The 13,895-nt window shown below is 36.3% G+C and overlaps 1 long non-coding RNA gene across 7 annotated transcripts in view; it reads left to right on the forward strand.

The window, feature by feature from the left end:
- The window catches only part of LOC137840059 (uncharacterized), a 33,663-nt gene extending 29,287 nt beyond the window's left edge, over positions 1–4,376 (forward strand). For all 7 annotated transcript variants that reach the window (XR_011086448.1, XR_011086449.1, XR_011086453.1 and 4 more), the window contains one exon: positions 4,227–4,376. This is a non-coding gene — a long non-coding RNA (uncharacterized lncRNA). The remainder of the gene's footprint in view (positions 1–4,226) is intronic.
- Positions 4,377–13,895: the final 9,519 nt, after the last annotated feature.

Consider the following 13,895-nt stretch of genomic DNA (forward strand, 5'->3'; position numbering starts at 1 on the left):
AGCTATCAAATGTTTGTCGCTCATTGCCGTTTCTCACGACGGACGCCTTGTTTGTTTGATGCGAACAAATATCTTGAAAATCTTTTCACACTCGTCCCGGCCACCGCGACTGTCGTTTTGCCGCTACAGTATTTCAAATCTCTTTGGCGTTGTTTCGTCAAATTAACAATGTTGCATTACATATAGTGTGCTATTTCCGTGTTATGCAAACTGATGAATGTGACGAATTTGTTACGTCATGTTCAAATCTATTCCAAGATGGCGCCCGCCCGCCCGCCTTCCGTTATGCAACAAACATTTGCGAGCGTGATTTTCTCCCGTTTAGTCGACTGCTCGATTCATGCCGACATTTTTGAGTGAGTTGATGGATGATAAAATTAAATTATTATAATTCGGATACTTTTGTAATTATTATAAGTCATTACAATATACTGATAATTGTATACATATTTTAAATATAAAACTGGAGTTGGTATGTGTAATTGTTGCAAAAATATCATGCCACTCTACTCAATGTCTATAATTGTAACTCCCAGATGCAGAGCATATAGTATGGTATGATATTGTATGGTATTGTATGCATTGTGTGTATGGTAGCGTATGGCAGGGTATTGTATGTGTTCTGTCTATCCATCCATCCGTCCATCCGCCCACCCACCCACCCGCCCATCCGTCCATCCGCCCACCCCCCTACCCGTCCATCCGCCCACCCCCCCATCCATCCACCCATCCGTCCATCCGCCCACCCACCCACCCATCCGTCCATCCGCCCAACCCACCCATCCATCCAACCACCCAATTCCATCCACCCACCCATCCATCCAATCCGTCCATCCATCATCCATCCATCCGCCTACCCACCCATCCGTCCATCCGCCCACCCACCCGTCCATCCATCCACCCGTCCGTCCGCCCACCCATCCATCCATCCAGCCACCCAGCCAGATTTGTATGTATTGTTTGTTTTGTTTTTTGTTTTGTATGTATTGTATGTATTGTATTATATGTATTGTATTGTATGTGTTTTTGTTTTGTCTTGTCGTTTTTTGTTTTGTTTTTTGTTTTGTATGTATTGTATTGTATTATTTTTTGGTTGTTGTTTTTTTTTTATTGTATGTATTGTATGTAATTTTTTTGTTTGTTTTTTGTATTGTTTTGTATTGTTTTTTTGTTTTGTATGTATTGTATGTATTGTATGCATTGTGTGTATGGTAGCGTATGGCAGGGTATTGTATGTGTTCTGTCTATCCGTCCATCCGCCCACCCACCCATCCGTCCATCCGCCCACCCCCCTACCCGTCCATCCGCCCACCCATCCGTCCATCCGCCCAACCCACCCATCCATCCAACCACCCAATTCCATCCACCCAAACCCATCCACCCACCCATCCATCCAATCCGTCCATCCATCATCCATCCATCCGCCTACCCACCCATCCGTCCATCCGCCCACCCACCCGTCCATCCATCCACCCGTCCGTCCGCCCACCCATCCATCCATCCATCCATCCGCCTACCCACCCATCCATCCACCCGTCCGTCCGCCCACCCATCCATCCATCCATCCAGCCACCCAGCCAGATTTGTATGTATTGTTTGTTTTGTTTTTTGTTTTGTATGTATTGTATTATATGTATTGTATGTGTTTTTGTCTTGTCGTTTTTTGTTTTTTGTTTTGTATGTATTGTATGTATTGTATTGTATTATGTATTGTTTTTTGGTTGTTGGTTTTTTTTTTTTTGTATGTATTGTATGTATTGTATGTAATTTTTTTGTTTGTTTTTTGTATTGTTTTGTATTGTTTTTTTGTTTTGTATGTATTGTATGTATTGTATGCATTGTGTGTATGGTAGCGTATGGCAGGGTATTGTATGTGTTCTGTCTATCCATCCATCCGTCCATCCGCCCACCCACCCATCCGTCCATCCGCCCACCCCCCTACCCGTCCATCCGCCCACCCACCCATCCATCCACCCATCCGTCCATCCGCCCACCCACCCACCCATCCGCCCAACCCACCCATCCATCCATCCACCCACCCATCCATCCACCCACCCACCCACCCATCCATCCACCCACCCATCCATCCAATCCGTCCATCCATCCATCATCCATCCCTCCGCCTACCCACCCATCCGTCCATCCGCCCACCCACCCGTCCATCCGCCCACCCCCCTACCCGTCCATCCGCCCACCCACCCATCCATCCACCCATCCGTCCATCCGCCCACCCACCCACCCATCCGTCCATCCGCCCAACCCACCCATCCATCCATCCACCCATCCATCCACCCACCCACCCATCCATCCACCCACCCATCCATCCAATCCGTCCATCCATCCATCATCCATCCCTCCGCCTACCCACCCATCCGTCCATCCGCCCACCCACCCGTCCATCCATCCAGCCAGCCACCCAGCCAGATTTGTATGTATTGTTTGTTTTGTTTTTTGTTTTGTATGTATTGTATGTATTGTATTATATGTATTGTATTGTATGTGTTTTTGTTTTGTCTTGTTGTTTTTTTGTTTTGTATGTATTGTATTGTATGTATTGTATGTATTGTATTGTATTATGTATTGTTTTTTGGTTGTTGTTTTTTTTTTTTGTATGTATTGTATGTAATTTTTTTGTTTGTGTTTTGTATTGTTTTGTATTGTTTTTTTGTTTTGTATGTATTGTATGTATTGTATGTATGTATTGTATGTATTGTATTGTACTCAGTGACTTAGTGGTAGAGTGTCTGGAAGACTGGAAGGTTGTGGGTTCAAACCCCGGCCGGGTCATACCAAAGACTATAAAAATGGGACCCATTGCCTCCCTGCTTGGCACTCAGCATTAAGGGTTGGAATTGGGGGGTTAGATCACCAAATGATTCCCGAGCGCGGGCAGCGGCACCGCTGCTGCTCACTGCTCCCTTCTCCCCCAGGGGATGGATCAAAATCACATGGGGATGGGTTAAATGCAGAGGACAAATTTCACCACACCCAGATGTGTGTGTGACGATGATCATTGGGACTTTAACTTTATTGTATTATATGTATTGTATGTATGTATTGTATGTATTTTTTTTTGTTTGTTTTTTGTATTGTATGTATGTATTGTTTTGTATTGTTTGTTTTTTTTGTTTTGTATGTATTGTATGTATTGTATGTATTTTTTTTGTTTTGCATGTACTGTATGTATTATATTGTGTGTATTGTATTGTTTTGTTTTTTGTTTTCTTTTTTGTATTCTATGTATGTATTGTATTGTTTTGTTTTTTGTATTGTATGTATTGTATTGTATGTGATGTATGTATTGTATGTATTGTTTTTTGTTTTGTATGTATTGTATTGCGTGTATTGTATGTTTTTTTTTTTTTGTTTTTTTGTTTTGTTTTCTTTTTTTTTTTTGTATTGTATGTATTGTATTAAATGTATTGTATGTATTGTTTTTTTTTTGTGTGTGTTTTGTATGTATTGTGTATTGTTTTTTTGTTTTGTATGTATTGTGTGTATTGTATGTATTGTTTTTTTTTTTAATGTGTTTTGTATGTATTGTGTGTATTGTATTGTATGTGTTGTTTTTTTTTTTTGTTTGTTTTTTGTTTTGTGTGTATTGAATGTATGGTATGTATTTTTTTTTTTTTTCTTTTTTTGTATTGTATGTATTGTATTGTGGGGCGGCTCAGTGGCGCACTGGGTAGCACGTCCGCCTCACAGTTAGGAGGGTGCGGGTTCGATTCCACCTCCGGCCCTCCCTGTGCGGAGTTTGCATGTTCTCCCCGAGCCCGCGTGGGTTTCCTCCGGGCACTCCGGTTTCCTCCCACATCGCAAAAACATGCTTGGTAGGCCGATTGATCACTCCAAATTGTCCCTAGGTGTGAGTGCGAGTGCGAATGGTTGTTTGTCTCTGTGTGCCCTGCGATTGGCTGGCAACCGGTTCAGGGTGTCCCCCGCCTACTGCCCGATGACGGCTGGGATAGGCTCCAGCACGCCCGCGACCCCCGTGGGGACTAAGCGGTTCAGAAAATGGATGTATTGTATGTATTGTATGTATTGTGTTTTGTTTTGTTTTTTTGTATTGTATTGTATTGTTTGTATTGTATTTGTATTGTATCGTTTGTATGGTATTGTTTGTATGTATTGTTTGTATTGTATTGTATTGTTTGTGTTTGTATGTATTGTTTGTATTGTATTGTATGTATTGTATTGTTTGTTTTGTTTTTTGTTCACCCATCCAGCCACCCAGCCATCCACCGCTTATCCGGAGGTTGGATTGCGGCGGCGGCAGCAGCAGCTTTAGGAGGGACTCCCAGACTTCCCTCTCCCCAGCCACTTCATCCAGCTCAACCCAGGAAATCCCAAGATTTGTATGTATTGTATGTATTGTTTTTTTTTGTATTGTATTGTTTTGTATGTATTGTATTGTTTATTTTGTATTGTATGTATGTATTGTTTTGTTTTTTCAGTGTGTAGTGTTTAGTTTAGTGTTGTGCTTAGTGTTGAGCTTGGTGTGGTGTGTGTCTGTGTGTTGTGTGTGTGTGTAGTCTGTCTGTGTGTTGTGTGGTCTATGTCTGTATGTATTGTTTTTTCAGTGTGTAGTGTTTAGTTTAGTGTATGTATTGTATGTATGGTATGTATGTATGGTATGTATGTATGGTATGTATGTATTGTATGTATTGTATGTATGTATTGTATGCATGTATTGTATGTATGTATTGTATGTATTGTATTGTATGTATTGTATGTATGTATGTATTGTATGTGTGGTATGTGTGGTATGTATGTGTGGTATGTATGTATTGTATTGTTTTTTTTTGTATTGTATTTTTTTTTTTGTTTTGTATGTATTGCATTGTATTGTTTATTTTGTATTGTATGTATGTATTGCATGTATGTATTGTTTTGTTTTTTCAGTGTGTAGTGTTTAGTTTAGTGTATGTATTGTATGTATGTATGTATTGTATGTATCTATTGTATGTATTGTATGTATTGTATGTATGTATGTATTGTTTTGTTTTTTCAGTGTGTAGTGTTTAGTTTAGTGTATGTATTGTATGTATGTATTGTATGTATGTATTGTATGTATGTATTGTATGTATGTGTTGTATGTATGTATGTGTTGTATGTATGTATGTGTTGTATGTATGTATGTGTTGTATGTATGTATGTGTTGTATGTATGTATGTGTTGTATGTATTGTATATATGTATGTATTGTGTTGTATGTATGTATGTGTTGTATGTATGTATGTGTTGTATGTATGTATGTATTGTGTTGTATGTATGTATTGTGTTGTATGTATGTATTGTGTTGTATGTATGTATTGTGTTGTATGTATGTATTGTGTTGTATGTATGTATTGTGTTGTATATATGTATTGTGTTGTATATATGTATTGTGTTGTATATATGTATTGTGTTGTATATATGTATTGTGTTGTATGTATGTATTGTGTTGTATGTATGTATTGTGTTGTATGTATGTATTGTGTTGTATGTATGTATTGTGTTGTATGTATGTATTGTGTTGTATGTATGTATTGTGTTGTATGTATGTATTGTGTTGTATGTATGTATTGTGTTGTATGTATGTATTGTGTTGTATGTATGTATTGTGTTGTATGTATGTATGTATTGTGTTGTATGTATGTATGTATTGTGTTGTATGTATGTATGTATTGTGTTGTATGTATGTATGTATTGTGTTGTATGTATGTATGTATTGTGTTGTATGTATGTATGTATTGTGTTGTATGTATGTATGTATTGTGTTGTATGTATGTATGTATTGTGTTGTATGTATGTATGTATTGTGTTGTATGTATGTATGTATTGTGTTGTATGTATGTATGTATTGTGTTGTATGTATGTATGTATTGTGTTGTATGTATGTATGTATTGTGTTGTATGTATGTATGTATTGTGTTGTATGTATGTATGTATTGTGTTGTATGTATGTATGTATTGTGTTGTATGTATGTATGTATTGTGTTGTATGTATGTATGTATTGTGTTGTATGTATGTATGTATTGTGTTGTATGTATGTATGTATTGTGTTGTATGTATGTATGTATTGTGTTGTATGTATGTATGTATTGTGTTGTATGTATGTATGTATTGTGTTGTATGTATGTATGTATTGTGATGTATGTATGTATTGTATTGTTTTTTTTTGTTTTGTATGTATTGCATTGTATTGTTTATTTTGTATTGTATGTATGTATTGTATGTATGTATTGTTTTGTTTTTTCAGTGTGTAGTGTTTAGTTTAGTGTATGTATTGTATGTATGTATGTATGTATGTATTGTATGTATATGTATTGTATGTATTGTATGTATGTATGTATTGTTTTGTTTTTTCAGTGTGTAGTGTTTAGTTTAGTGTATGTATTGTATGTATGTATTGTATGTATTGTATGTATGTGTTGTATGTATGTGTTGTATGTATGTGTTGTATGTATTGTGTTGTATGTATTGTGTTGTATGTATTGTGTTGTATGTATTGTGTTGTATGTATTGTGTTGTATGTATTGTGTTGTATGTATGTATGGGTTGTATGTGTTGTATGTATGTATTGTGTTGTATGTATGTATGTATTGTGTTGTATGTATGTATGTATTGTGTTGTATGTATGTATGTATTGTGATGTATGTATGTATGTATTGTGTTGTATGTATGTATGTATTGTGTTGTATGTATGCATTGTGTTGTATGTATGCATTGTGTGTGTTGTATGCATTGTGTGTGTTGTATGCATTGTGTGTGTTGTATGCATTGTGTGTGTTGTATGCATTGTGTGTGTTGTATGCATTGTGTGTGTTGTATGCATTGTGTGTGTTGTATGCATTGTGTGTGTTGTATGCATTGTGTGTGTTGTATGCATTGTGTGTGTTGTATGCATTGTGTGTGTTGTATGTATTGTGTGTGTTGTATGTATGTGTGTGTTGTATGTATGTGTGTGTTGTATGTATGTGTGTGTTGTATGTATGTGTGTGTTGTATGTATGTGTGTGTTGTATGTATGTGTGTGTTGTATGTATGTGTGTGTTGTATGTATGTGTGTGTTGTATGTATGTGTGTGTTGTATGTATGTGTGTGTTGTATGTATGTATTGTTTTGTTTTTTCAGTGTGTAGTGTTTAGTTTAGTGTATGTATTGTATGTATATGTATTGTATGTATGTATTGTATGTATTGTATGTATGTATTGTTTTGTTTTTTCAGTGTGTAGTGTTTAGTTTAGTGTATGTATTGTATGTATGTATTGTATGTATGTATTGTATGTATGTATTGTATGTATGTATTGTATGTATGTATGTGTTGTATGTATGTGTTGTATGTATGTGTTGTATGTATTGTATGTATTGTGTTGTATGTATTGTGTTGTATGTATTGTATGTATTGTGTTGTATGTATTGTGTTGTATGTATTGTGTTGTATGTATTGTGTTGTATGTATTGTGTTGTATGTATTGTGTTGTATGTATTGTGTTGTATGTATTGTGTTGTATGTATTGTGTTGTATGTGTTGTGTTGTATGTGTTGTGTTGTATGTGTTGTGTTGTATGTGTTGTGTTGTATGTGTTGTGTTGTATGTATGTATGTATTGTATGTATGTATGTGTTGTGTGTATGTATGTGATGTATTGTGTGTATGTATGTGATGTATTGTATGTATGTATTGTGATGTATTGTATGTATGTATTGTGATGTATGTATGTATGTATTGTGTTGTATGTATGCATTGTGTGTGTTGTATGCATTGTGTGTGCTGTATGTATGTGTGTGCTGTATGTATGTGTGTGCTGTATGTATGTGTGTGCTGTATGTATGTGTGTGCTGTATGTATGTGTGTGCTGTATGTATGTGTGTGCTGTATGTATGTGTGTGCTGTATGTATGTGTGTGCTGTATGTATGTGTGTGCTGTATGTATGTGTGTGCTGTATGTATGTGTGTGCTGTATGTATGTGTGTGCTGTATGTATGTGTGTGCTGTGTGTGTGCTGTATGTGTGTGTGCTGTATGTGTGTGTTGTGTGTGTTGTATGTATGTGTGTGTTGTATGTATGTGTGTGTTGTATGTATGTATTGTTTTGTTTTTTCAGTGTGTAGTGTTTAGTTTAGTGTATGTATTGTATGTATATGTATTGTATGTATGTATTGTATGTATTGTTTTGTTTTTTCAGTGTGTAGTGTTTAGTTTAGTGTATGTATTGTATGTATGTATTGTATGTATGTATTGTATGTATGTATGTATGTATGTGTTGTATGTATGTGTTGTATGTATGTGTTGTATGTATTGTATGTATGTGTTGTATGTATTGTATGTATTGTGTTGTATGTATTGTGTTGTATGTATTGTGTTGTATGTATTGTGTTGTATGTATTGTGTTGTATGTATTGTGTTGTATGTATTGTGTTGTATGTGTTGTGTTGTATGTGTTGTGTTGTATGTGTTGTGTTGTATGTGTTGTGTTGTATGTGTTGTGTTGTATGTGTTGTGTTGTATGTATGTATGTATGTGATGTATTGTATGTATGTATGTGTTGTGTGTATGTATGTGATGTATTGTATGTATGTATGTGATGTATTGTATGTATGTATGTGATGTATTGTATGTATGTATTGTGATGTATTGTATGTATGTATTGTGATGTATTGTATGTATGTATTGTGATGTATGTATGCATTGTGTTGTATGTATGTATTGTGTTGTATGTATGCATTGTGTGTGTTGTATGCATTGTGTGTGTTGTATGCATTGTGTGTGTTGTATGCATTGTGTGTGTTGTATGCATTGTGTGTGCTGTATGCATTGTGTGTGCTGTATGTATGTGTGTGCTGTATGTATGTGTGTGCTGTATGTATGTGTGTGCTGTATGTATGTGTGTGCTGTATGTATGTGTGTGCTGTATGTATGTGTGTGCTGTATGTATGTGTGTGCTGTATGTATGTGTGTGCTGTATGTATGTGTGTGCTGTATGTATGTGTGTGCTGTATGTATGTGTGTGCTGTATGTATGTGTGTGCTGTATGTATGTGTGTGCTGTATGTATGTGTGCTGTGCGTGTGCTGTATGTGTGCTGTGCTGTATGTGTGTGCTGTGTGTGTGCTGTATGTGTGTGTGTTGTGTGTGTGTGTTGTGTGTGTTGTATGTGTGTGTGTGTGTGTTGTGTGTGTGTTGTGTGTGTGTGTTGTATGTGTGTGTGTGTGTGTTGTATGTGTGTGTGTGTGTTGTATGTGTGTGTGTGTTGTATGTATGTATGTGTGTTGTATGTGTGTGTGTGTGTTGTATGTGTGTGTTGTGTGTGTGTGTGTTGTATGTGTGTGTGTTGTATGTGTGTGTGTGTGTGTTGTATGTGTGTGTGTGTTGTGTGTGTTGTATGTGTGTGTGTGTTGTATGTGTGTGTGTGTTGTATGTGTGTGTGTGTGTGTGTGTGTTGCATGTATGTATGTGTGTTGTATGTGTGTGTGTGTGTGTGTGTTGTATGTGTGTGTGTTGTATGTGTGTGTGTGTGTTGTATGTGTGTGTGTGTTGTATGTGTGTGTGTTGTATGTGTTATGTATGTGTGTGTGTTGTATGTGTTATGTGTGTGTGTGTGTTGTATGTGTTATGTGTGTGTGTGTGTTGTATGTGTGTGTGTGTGTGTGTTGTATGTGTGTGTGTGTGTTGTATGTGTGTGTGTTGTATGCGTGTGTGTGTTATGTGTGTGTGTTGTATGTGTGTGTGTGTTGTATGTGTGTGTGTGTTGTATGTGTGTGTGTGATGTATGTGTTGTATGTGTTGTATGTATGTGTTGTTTTGTTTTTTCAGTGTGTAGTGTTTAGTTTAGTGTTGTGCTTGGTGTTGTGTGTGTGTAGTCTGTCTGTGTGTGTTGTGTGGTCTATGTCTGTGTGTTGTGTGTGTGGTCTATGTCTGGGTGGTGTGTTGTATGTGTGGTCTATGTCTGTGTGGTATGTGTGTAGTGTGTTTGTTTTTTTAGTTGAAAAAAGTTTGTGTAGTTAAAAAAATGTTTGTAGTTTGTTTGTGTAGTTTAAATTTTTTTGTGTAGTTTGTTTGCGTAATTAATGAAACTACACTTTAACTGCACAAACAAACTACGAATACATTTTTTAAACTACACGTACATTATTTAAACTACAAACAAACTACAAATACATTTTTAAACTACAAACAAACTACACACACATTTTTTTTAAACTACACACAAACTACAAATACATTTTTAAACTACACATTCATTTTTTTTAAACTACACAAACTACACAAAAAACTACGAATAATTTTTTTTAAAACTACAAAGAAACTACAAATGCATTTTTTAAACTACAAACTACGCAAACATTCTTTAAACTACACAAAAACTACAAACAAACTACAGATACATTTTTAAACTACACATACATTTTTAAACTACACATTCATTTTTTTTAAACTACACAAACTACAAACAAACTACAGATACATTTTTAAACTACACATACATTTTTTTTAAAACTACAAACAAACTACAAATGCATTTTTTAAACTACAAACTACGCAAACATTCTTTAAACTACACAAACAAACTACAAATACATTTGTAAACTACACAAAAAACACACATTTTTTAAACTACACAAAAAAAAAATTAACTAAACAAACAAACTACACAACACACCACACAGACATAGACCACACACCACACCACACTGACATAGACCACACACACAACCACACCACACTGACATAGACCACACACACAACCACACCACACAGACAGACCACACACACAACAAACCACAAAGAACACACACACAACCACACCACACAGACAGACCACACACACACAACACACCACACAGACCACACACACAACACACACCACACAGACAGACCACACACACCACACACACAACACACCACACAGACATAGACCACACACACAACACACTACATAGACAGACCACACACAACACACCACACAGACATAGACCACACACACAACACACACCACACAGACATAGACCACACACACACCACACACACAACCACACCACACAGACAGACAGACCACACACACAATAAACCACAAAGAACACACACACAACACACAGATCACACACACAACCACACCACACAGACCACACACACAACACACACCACACACAGATCACACCACACAGACAGACCACACAGACAGACCACACACACACACAACCACACCACACAGACATAGACCACACACACAACACACCACACAGACAGACCACACACACAACACACCACACAGACATAGACCACAACCACACCACACACACTCACACAACACCCACACACCCCACTCACACACCACACACTCTCCTTAAATGCTGGCTTTGCCCTCGCCGCATCCGCACCGGTCCGTCTCGTGTCGGCCGCTCATCACGGGCAAAGGTCGGCCGACAGTTGGCTCCTCCCCGCCCGGCCGGTATTCGACGTTTGGACTCATCCTCCGCCTCGTGCCACTGCAAAAAGAAAAATGGCACTCTGTTGAAGTAAAGCTTGCTCCTATTTTAAGCTCCCTTTATTAATTGCGTATGCATACATGAATGTTTTTGTTTTCTTTTTATGTCTGTTCCTATATGAAGAATTCAATGCTTATAATTTCTTTCTTTGTTGTAAAGTGCTTTGAGCTGCATTTCTTGTATGAAAAGTGCTCTACAATTAAAGTTTTTTATTATTACCCTCTGTTTCGCGGTCCTGTCCAGTCCCTCTCTGTGCAGGCACTCATCAGATCCAGTGCCCCAGCAATCCTGAAAGGCAGACATATTGTGGTGGTTTTTGCAAGGGGAAAAATTTCACTAGCACCACAATACAATACAATACATACAATACATACAAAACAAAACTAAACAAACAAACAAACAAAAAAAAAAATACAATACAAAAAAAGAAAAAAAAAATACATACAATACATACAAAAAAACAAAATACATACAATACAATACATACAATACATAAATACAATACAATACATACAATACAATACATACATTACATACAAAACAAAAAAAACAAAACAAAAAAAAAAAAACAATACAATACAAAAAAAACAAAAAGAAAAAAAAACAAAATACATACAATACACACAAAACAGAAAACAAAAAAAACAAAATACATACAATACAATACATACAATACAAACAATACATACAATACAAAACAAAAAAAAACAATACAATACCATACAATACAAAAAAAAGAAAAAAAAACAATACATACAATACAATACACACAATACATACCAAAAAAAAATACATACAATACATACAATACACACAATACATACAATACAAACAATACATACAATACACACAATACATACAAAACAAAAAACAACAAAAAAAATACATACAATACAATACATACAATACATATAGTTCAATACATACAATACATATAGTTCAATACATACAATACAATACATATAGTTCAATACATACAATACAATACATATAGTTCAATACATACAATACATATAGTTCAATACATATAGTTCAATACATACATTACATACAAAACAAACAAAAAAAACAAAGAAAAAAAACAAAGAAAAAAAACAATACAATACAAAAAAAAAACCTAAACTAAACACTACACACTGAAAAAACAAAACAATACATACATACAATACATACATACAATACATACATACATACAATACACATACATACAATACATACATACACTAAACTAAACACTACACACTGAAAAAACAATACATACATACAATACATATAATACAATACATGCATACAATACATGCATACAATACATACAATAAAATACATACATACAATACATACACTAAACTAAACACTACACACTGAAAAAACAATACATACAGACATAGACCACACAACACACAGACAGACTACACACACACACAACACACAGACACACACCACACCAAGCTCAACACTAAGCACAACACTAAACTAAACACTACACACTGAAAAAACAAAACAATACATACATACAATACAAAATAAACAATACAATACAATACATACAAAACAATACAATACAAAAAAAAACAATACATACAATACATACAAATCTTGGGATTTCCTGGGTTGAGCTGGATGAAGTGGCTGGGGAGAGGGAAGTCTGGGAGTCCCTCCTAAAGCTGCTGCTGCCGCCGCCGCAATCCAACCTCCGGATAAGCGGTGGATGGCTGGGTGGCTGGATGGGTGAACAAAAAACAAAACAAACAATACAATACATACAATACAATACAAACAATACATACAAACACAAACAATACAATACAATACAAACAATACATACAAACAATACCATACAAACGATACAATACAAATACAATACAAACAATACAATACAATACAAAAAAACAAAACAAAACACAATACATACAATACATACAATACATCCATTTTCTGAACCGCTTAGTCCCCACGGGGGTCGCGGGCGTGCTGGAGCCTATCCCAGCCGTCATCGGGCAGTAGGCGGGGGACACCCTGAACCGGTTGCCAGCCAATCGCAGGGCACACAGAGACAAACAACCATTCGCACTCGCACTCACACCTAGGGACAATTTGGAGTGATCAATCGGCCTACCAAGCATGTTTTTGCGATGTGGGAGGAAACCGGAGTGCCCGGAGGAAACCCACGCGGGCTCGGGGAGAACATGCAAACTCCGCACAGGGAGGGCCGGAGGTGGAATCGAACCCGCACCCTCCTAACTGTGAGGCGGACGTGCTACCCAGTGCGCCACTGAGCCGCCCCACAATACAATACATACAATACAAAAAAAGAAAAAAAAAAAAAAATACATACCATACATTCAATACACACAAAACAAAAAACAAACAAAAAAAAAAAACAACACATACAATACAATACACACAATACATACAAAACACATTAAA

This window comes from Syngnathus scovelli, chromosome 2 (genome assembly GCF_024217435.2).
Source record: "Syngnathus scovelli strain Florida chromosome 2, RoL_Ssco_1.2, whole genome shotgun sequence".
Classification (NCBI taxonomy): Eukaryota; Metazoa; Chordata; class Actinopteri; order Syngnathiformes; family Syngnathidae; genus Syngnathus; species Syngnathus scovelli.